The following is an 8,167-nucleotide window of genomic DNA, read 5'->3' as shown; positions in this document are numbered from 1 at the left end:
CTCACCCTGCTTTTAGGAAACGCTGCAGAACTGTCTAAATATCTGTCACTTGTCCGTCTTATCTTCTCGACACAAAGACAATTAAAGGGTAACTTGGGGGACTGTGGGAAAAGTTGCCAAAAAGGTTCACTTCGCGTTCTGTGTGGAGTGGCCGAGAAGACGACAGTCCACAGAAAGATCTCGTCCGTTAAAGCGAGCACACCGTATTCCTCGCACTGTCCCGCTGCCCGCCCCGGAGGCGACGGCCAGACGGAGGGGAGATGGTCGGAACTAGCGGCTGATGATGACCAAACACTATATGAGCGGTGGACGGAGGAAGCGACAAGGATTCGCCCAGTAATGACCAAGAAAAAGTCAAACAATTACATCACCGAGCGGAGAAAGGCGGGCGGTGTAAAACAGATAGCGCAGAGAAGTAACCCTATCTATTTCCCAGACCGCTAGATCCCTCCCCTCATCCCCTTTCGACCTCACCATTAAATGGTATCAGACGAGATTTTTGTTCCTCGAATGTCCGCGGTCTTCTGGCGTTGTTCTTCTCCGCTGTCTTGTGGTTTTTTTTTTTACTTTGCGTTTGTAGGTGCGGCAGCGAAGTTCACCAGAAGCCCCGTGGAGCCCCGCGCGCGGAGCGAGAGGGAGCGGAACGCGTTTGTCATGTTTGAAACTCCTTCACAATGTGAAGCAGGTCTAAACCCGAGCCTGAACCCTGCTGGGGTGAGGATGAAGAGTAGCTTCCACACTTTGCGGGCGGATTTAAAACGCCGAAACCTCTCAATCTGGTCTTAGTTTGTCAAGAAAAACATAGCATTGTGGATTGGTTTGTTTCTGCAAGACAAACTACAAACCACAAAACGGGATTCAAAAGACGGGCTCTGGAGGCTATTAAATGTCCAAATGCTTAGCAGTCAGAATGCATAACTCAGAGCGGTGAAGGTGGTCGACACGCAGTGCTGCAGCGCAGGCCTACCCGCAATTCATGTAAGGAGCGCGCGAAGACGTCCGCGCGCCATCTTAATGACCTCAGTGGATTCATTGGAAGCTGAGAGGATAAGGCGACCACCATGTCAGCTTTCTTTTACTTCATCAACTCTTTCATTGAGTTCTTAAAAACGTCTGGATAAGATGGTTATGAGTCAAAGATCTCATGACTGGTAATATTTTAAGAATGTGTTAATTAATATGAGTGGAGTATGAGTAGTTGATCGGCACATGCAGTGTACAAACCCAGAACCACCCGAGGTTAGGTTGAACTGGGTGTTCCTACACCAGAGGGATAATGTAAATAATGTCAGATACCAAGATGTTTTCATATTCACACTTAGCACTGAATTCTGTTATGATACAAGATTTAATGGATGTGATGACAAGATTCTCACTTTTAGGTTAGAGAACTGCTTTAGTGGCATGTGGATGCAAGGTTTGATGACACTTTACAAAACCTCTAGGTAGTCTGTAACACCAACCAAACTGCTCTTCAACACAGTCTCACTGGCAAAGTTCTCTTATCTAAGGGTGTGTGTTTATTTGCGAGTGCAATGACTGTATGTGTGTTATGATTTAAGTGTCAGTGGGATCATGAGTGTGTGCAAGAGAATCTCTCAAGACAGGTATGAACAGGTACTCTCATGTCTGACAGATGTTTCTCTCCTCCCGCCCTCTCCCTCTCTGCAGGTGTCCAGACGAAACCTCTGCCCCCCTCCCTCGTCTTGCTCGCCTCACTGGCTGAGAAATGCTTTTTACAGTGCCAAGGAGACAAGACGAACCCAGAGGTGTTAATGTTTACTCAGCGGCGCATGATTTCAGAGCAGCCCTGCGTGAGTACAGGAGCCCCTCATGGGTGTGATTGGACGGCTTAATTGTGAGGCTGAGCACAAAAAAACATGATGTGTGTGTGTGGGAAGGGGGTTGGACGCTCACCTGTTAGTAATAAGTTTTGAGCTCAACCCAAAACTGGCATTCTAGAACATTCTCTACATTCTGCTGCACTAGGATGTAACACACACACACACACACACACACACACACACACACACACACACACACACACACACACACACACACACACACACACAGAATGAATGCAGACATGTAAACATAATCATTCCCAACTTGTCAAGGCCACATGATTGCTTCCAATGCTACACACACACTGTTCTAGTTCAGACTGGAGTGTGTGGGTTTGTGGAGTCTGGGGAGCAGCTGTGTGTGTGTGTGTGTGTGTGTGTGTGTCTGCTCTGTATTAACTAGTTACTGCTTTACATGTATTAGCAGTGTTAGCTCTGACATGCGTGACCCACATTACTGTAAATGGCACTCATTATTGCCTAATAATCCACCCCCCCGCAATTACACACAGCCCTCCCTCTGTCTTACAGTGCAGTCTCACTCTCTCCCTCTCTCCCTCCCTCTCTCTCTCCCTCATGTGCATGCTCACTGATCTTATCCTGCATCATTCCAACAGAAATGTTTATTCTGCGTTTTAGTTTCCCTCCTTTAGCTCTCCAAAATCTTTTTTTTTGTTTCGGTCCTCGTTTTCCTTTTCCCACTTCTCTCTCCTCTTTCTTCTTCTCTCTGTCTGTCTGTCTGTCTGTCTGTCTCTCTCTGTCTGTCTGTCTCTCTGCCCCTTCGTCCCCTCTGGGCTGCAGGTGCTGAACCTGGTTTCCATTCCTGAACAGCAGGGGTTTAACTCTCACACTCATTAATACACACACACACACACACACACACACACACACACACACACACACACACACACACACACACACACACACAAACTGTTCTCACTATCCCTTATATGTCCATACATAACTACCTCTTATCTCATACCAACACACACCTCTCTCTCACACACGGTTTCTTACTCATTCACCACACACACATGCTTTCCCTCTCTTACTCATCCAAATTTACACACCCCACCCCAACAGAACATCCAGAACTCCCTCTGATCAAAGAAGAGCACACATCTCTTTCCTGTTAAACTGTTTTAGTTTTTATTAAAGATCCTCACGCACACACTCTCACACACATCTCAGACAGAACCCGCAGACCGGGAAACAAGACAGTGGAAGAAATGCAGAGACACAGAACACTCAAACACGAAGAGGAGAACACAGCACTAACGCCTCTACTGGTCCTAAGAAAGAGAGAGCGGGGAGAGACAGAACAGAGAAATCTGTTTAGTTTTATTCCGCACCATCAGAGCTCTGTGAACTTTAATATGTTCTCTTGTTAACAGCAGAGCTGATACGTCACCAGCTTCAGGAAGACAGTTACTGGAAGTCTGAACATGTGAGCCTCTTTAGTATCTTTTGTCTATAACTGGGCAACAGTGTTTGCTGAGTGCTGGTGGTGTGTGTGTGTGTGTGTGTGTGTGTGTGTGTGTGGGGGGGGGGGGGGGGTGAGGATTACCTTCACCATGTGTCCATGCAGGAGGTGGGGGGATCTGAAGTCGTGTTGGCAGTTGGAGTAAGCTGTTCCCAGTCCCATACCTGCTCCAAACGCTACTGGCCAGGAGCGTCCTACACACACACACACACACACACACACACACACACACACACACACACACAAATCTTTTATTTTATTTCATGGTCACCCCCGTCAGCGTTACCCTCTGCAGACGTGCACTCCACCCACCCCAGCACCACCTAAAGGGCCTGGTGACTGCAGAGGAGCTGAAACAAGGAGGGTGGAGCAGGACAGAGCAGCTCAGCTTGACGCCTGCACGCCAACACCTAACCATGAAGAATCCCTCACAGTGCCATTAATGTGTTTATAACACCATATGGTGCCACAAATCCATGGACAAAAATCTGGATAAAAAGGGAGGGAAAGAGAAAAGCACAACTTACGTTTCAAAAACAGCAAGGAGACCATGGCGCCAACACTAATGCCGGTTACTAGAGAGAGATAGAGACAGAAAAGTGTGTGTGTGTGTGTGTGTGTGTGTGTGAGAGAGAAAGGGAGAGTGAGAGGGAAAAGAGAAATTAAATATACATTTTTGCTTTAAAACCATGAAGACTAAATACTGTATTTTTACACACGCACACACGCACACACACACACACACACATCTATAATCACTGGACAAGAAAGTTTGCTGGAACAAGGTGAGGTGGTGACCTAGGGAGGCCAGTGACCTCAGGTAAACAGCACCTGGCCAGACGCACTGCAGGGTGGGGGAGGGGTGTAGGGGGTGAGAGGACAGGGCAGAAGGGAAGGGGAAATGTAACAGGAGAAAGAAAATCAGGCATGCCAGGGTGGGTGAGTGCTATGTTGGATCTCACAAACCTTGCACAAACTCTTTGTCTCTCCCTCTCTCCCTCCCTCTCTCTCACTCCCCCCCAGCTGCCGCCAGTACAGAAAACTAAATCCGCACGTTTGCTCTGTTCTATTCCGCTCTACCCTTTAAAGGGACACTGAGATTGGCTCTGAAGTCAGACGACACAGAACCCATTACACAACCTCCTGTCAAACAGCACCACAAAAACACCAAACAACATTCCACCGCTTAGCCGACTGAGCTAAAGACCACAGTAATACTCCGCAGTACTTTGACTGCGCCGTTTCCCTCTACCTCGCTCTCTCTCTTTTGCTCTCCTTCATCATCTCTTCCCCTCTCCAAGGATAACTCTGACTTTGGGGCTTCGAGATTTGGACTTGGCTGAACTAGTTCATCCCCCCATCCACTTTCTCCCCCCCTCTCTCAGAGCACAGAACAGCACGAGCAGTCTGCCAAGTATGTGCTATGCTTAACAATACCATAATACCATTATCAACAGCCTGAGGACAGTACTAAACTCTGACCTCCTTCTTCCCTCTCTCTCTTTTCTCCCTCCCTCCATCCATCCCACTCCTCATACAACTGACTTTTATTCAGCCTTTGTTTTTGGCCTGGTGTTTTTAACCTGCTCCAAATCTGCAGTTCCTAAAAGGGATGGGGAAAAGGAATAATAAACCCCTCTGAAGCTGCGTGTTATAGACACTGTGGCATTACCCCCCAGAAGCCACCAACACTCACCCCCATTCTCAGGAATGGCCCCTGGCTGCCGTGCCAACTCCTACTGACTCTGGGAAAACATCACTCCACTTTGAGGATAGCATGCTTTACGATCTGCCGTAGCAGAGAAGAGAAGCGAATCAATTCTTCTGAGAACATCTCATTAAAACCACATGTGTGTATCTGACAGTCTCTATCTGAGCCCAAACCTTCCCTTACCAGTCCTGCAAACCACGGAGGAAACACAGCAGCCAGCTCTGGCTAGAAACAATCTCACCAGAACCAAACCCCACTATGGGGTATACATCAAACCACCACAACACCAAATCCCACCAGAACAATAACCATGGGTTGACATCAAACCCCTGCACAACAACTGGCAAAGGCCAACACCGAACCCCTCCAGAGGAGCAAAAAAAAATCCCACCATGGAATCCATTTTCCCTGCTTTGGACTACCTTATTCAACTCCTTGATAATCGTATTCAACTGCTTATTCAACTCCTTGCATTATAATCAAAACCACCATTAGCAGTCAGGCGAATTACAGCCCAGAAACACAGAAACATGCTACACATGGTGTCCCCAACAGAGACACTGACAACCTCTGGTATACTGTGCCTCAAACATGCTCTTGCTTTTGTATTTATAACTGCTTTCATTTAGTTCCACACGCAACAGCCTGACCATGGTTGTTCAGCTGCCTCTCTGGTACAAAATCAACCATACCAAGCAAATGAGCTTTGTCACTAAAGTGTTTAGACTTTGAGGGTTTAATGCCAGTACCACCAGGGGTGGGTGATATGAGGCTACGCCTTTGCTATTGTAATAAATCATGTCACAATATGCAGTGCGCTTTAATTAGCATATTGGCTGTATTGTAAATACTTTTACATATGGAGCAACTTCATGTGTTATTACAAACATTTACATTGTAGGTGGTGTCAATAAATTAAAGGTTCCTAGTATTTTTTTAATTGCACAAAGTCTACATTTTTTTTACTTTGATTTTATATCCCTCTTCGTTTCTAGTTGATTTTTAATACACAATTCACAAGGCAATTCTACTTTCAGACACTTCAATACAGCATTACTGGTTTCCTTGTGGGTTTTGTACAATTACTTATTAGCGGTTGCTAAAAGGAAACTAAAGCAGACTGCAAATATACCAGAAATAGATGCACCGACAGGGAAGGCCAGTCCTGTCAACAACCTGTTTTGAATTTAGAAGATTTACTATCTGAAACATCTGTAGACTCCGTTGATAAACTATAATCCACCAGACGCTCCCGGGTCATGTCTTTCACATTTAAAAGTCATGGCAAAAGTGTAATGTAGACATACTACATCATGAGAATAGGTCTTAATATCAGATCCTACTAGTGAAATAACCGATAGTTGCCCGACAGCCCCGCCGCAGTGTGACAGCTGTACGCCGCCTGCGTCCTCTGATAGCTGGCTAGCTGCTTAGCATAGTGATGTTTGGAGGACACAAACCGTGTCAAAGCGTACAGCAGTCAAACAAGCTGTCCATAAGTAAGAGGCACTGAACATATCCGGCCCATAATCTCCCTGAATGATAACCCATATTATTAAACTGTCGAGGTGTTATTATCTAACTAGCTAAATGTGTACCGCTCACGGTGACCTAGCCTGGCCCCCATTACTGAACATCGAAGTAGAGGACTGGAGTGCAAACTGAAGTTTACTCAAACACGTACACGTCCCACGGTGGAAAACATGTCAAACTTTATTGATAAGCAACACAATGTGGTTATAATTACCCAATTTAATAGCGCTATCGGCGAGGCACCGGTCCCACTTACGTCCGAGCTCGTCCGCCATACTTGAGCTGTCTGGGTCTGCAGAATTCATCTAGATCGCGAGATTTCACGAGACTTTCAAACTGCCTGCGGATTAAAAAATCCATCCCCATACCTAAAGCTATTTATTTATAGTTCGATTTCTTTAAATCCGGGACTAGATTTAAGATCTAGCGAGGTATTCATCAGGGTTGCCCTATTTCCCCCAAATCTTGACTACTCAATTATTAGCCCTTCAAATCAATAATAGTAATTTGTTTCAAGGAATTAACATTTTGATCGAGAATACAAGTTTAGCCAGTTTGATGATCATACTGCATTGTTTTTGGAAAATTATTGGTTAAAAGATCCCTTAATACAGTTTCGCTATTCTTCAAGGTTTCAGGTTTAGGATTTAACATTGAAATATGTGAGATTCTTCCCATTCATAATTGATGAGTGAAATAAAACATTTCATCAACCAGGGTTGAACATGAAGTTAAATATATAGGAATATTACTATCTAAGAATGTACTTAGAAGAGAAGATATTAACATCTCAGATTGTTAAACTATCATAGCCTACTTCCACAAACAAATTATTCGGTTCTTGAAAATGATATTTCAACATAACTTCTCTCCTCATGGATCAAATTTATGAAATAATAGGACAATCACAGCTGGTAAGGAAGTCAATATTTAGAAAAGATTTGTAGAAAAAAGTTATTGCTTTTGTAAAGGATATTTTAGATTGTCATGGAGATCTTTTAAATTTCTCATCCTTTGTTGAAAAAACATATTTGTTATAAAGAATTTAAGAATGTGTGCAAAGCAATTCCTTCAATTACTCAGAAATGTCATTGTATATTCAAAAGTGACTGTTTTGATGCCCACATTAAAAGTGAATGAATGGACCTTAGTTGACCAAATGTAATAACAAGATTAGCAGTGATGGTATGAAACAAAAGATTTACTATGAATATAATAGAGATTCTTTCAAGAATATAATACTTAAGTATAGTATAGTCCTAATACAAATTATAAAACCACAATGGCTTTTGCTCATTCCAAATGTGTTAAATGGCCCATATCTAATTTGATGTTGCTCCATGTACTTTTTGAAAGTCAGAAGATAAATCCCTGGAATATTTTTTCGTGTCAGTATTCACAAACATTTAGATGGACATTAGAAATAGGATTATACTCAAACTTAACATTCCTTCCTTTGATGCAGATGCGAAAAAGTTCAGATTTCTCTGATGTAGTCGTACATAAATGTAGTCGTACTTTTAGCAAAATACCACATTTACATGCATTTACGCTCCCTAGCTTGTAACTTGTAGTTATGGCATCCTCGACGAGAGT

At 44.1% G+C, this 8,167-nt stretch overlaps 1 protein-coding gene and 2 long non-coding RNA genes across 5 annotated transcripts in view; 1 reads left to right on the top strand and 2 right to left on the bottom strand.

The window, feature by feature from the left end:
• Positions 1 to 615, bottom strand: part of nbl1 (NBL1, DAN family BMP antagonist) — a 6,509-nt gene extending 5,894 nt beyond the window's left edge. Inside the window, exon 1 of one of the 2 annotated variants that reach the window (XM_077001526.1) lies at positions 475 to 615. The gene's annotated coding sequence lies outside the window, so the exon portion shown is untranslated. Of the gene's footprint in view, positions 1 to 5; positions 366 to 474 lie in introns of those variants that run through there. The other variant, XM_077001517.1, reaches the window with a different exon arrangement.
• Positions 585 to 2,075, top strand: LOC143511863 (uncharacterized). 2 transcript variants are annotated; one of them, XR_013130298.1, is made up of 2 exons: positions 585 to 714; positions 1,672 to 2,075. It is a non-coding gene; the product is annotated as an uncharacterized LOC143511863 (long non-coding RNA). The 2 variants fall into 2 exon arrangements; XR_013130297.1 differs by lacking the exon at positions 585 to 714 and adding an exon at positions 875 to 1,151.
• A 1,355-nt stretch (positions 2,076 to 3,430) lies between these two features.
• On the bottom strand, positions 3,431 to 6,900 carry LOC143511858 (uncharacterized). Its single transcript, XR_013130293.1, has 3 exons — positions 6,786 to 6,900; positions 3,855 to 3,902; positions 3,431 to 3,521 (listed from the first exon to the last, which is right to left on the bottom strand). It is a non-coding gene; the product is annotated as an uncharacterized LOC143511858 (long non-coding RNA).
• Between the last annotated feature and the right edge of the window lie 1,267 nt (positions 6,901 to 8,167).

This window comes from Brachyhypopomus gauderio, chromosome 1, assembly GCF_052324685.1.
Source record: "Brachyhypopomus gauderio isolate BG-103 chromosome 1, BGAUD_0.2, whole genome shotgun sequence".
NCBI classification, from domain to species: Eukaryota; Metazoa; Chordata; class Actinopteri; order Gymnotiformes; family Hypopomidae; genus Brachyhypopomus; species Brachyhypopomus gauderio.
This window is presented reverse-complemented; position numbering and strand designations above follow the sequence as displayed.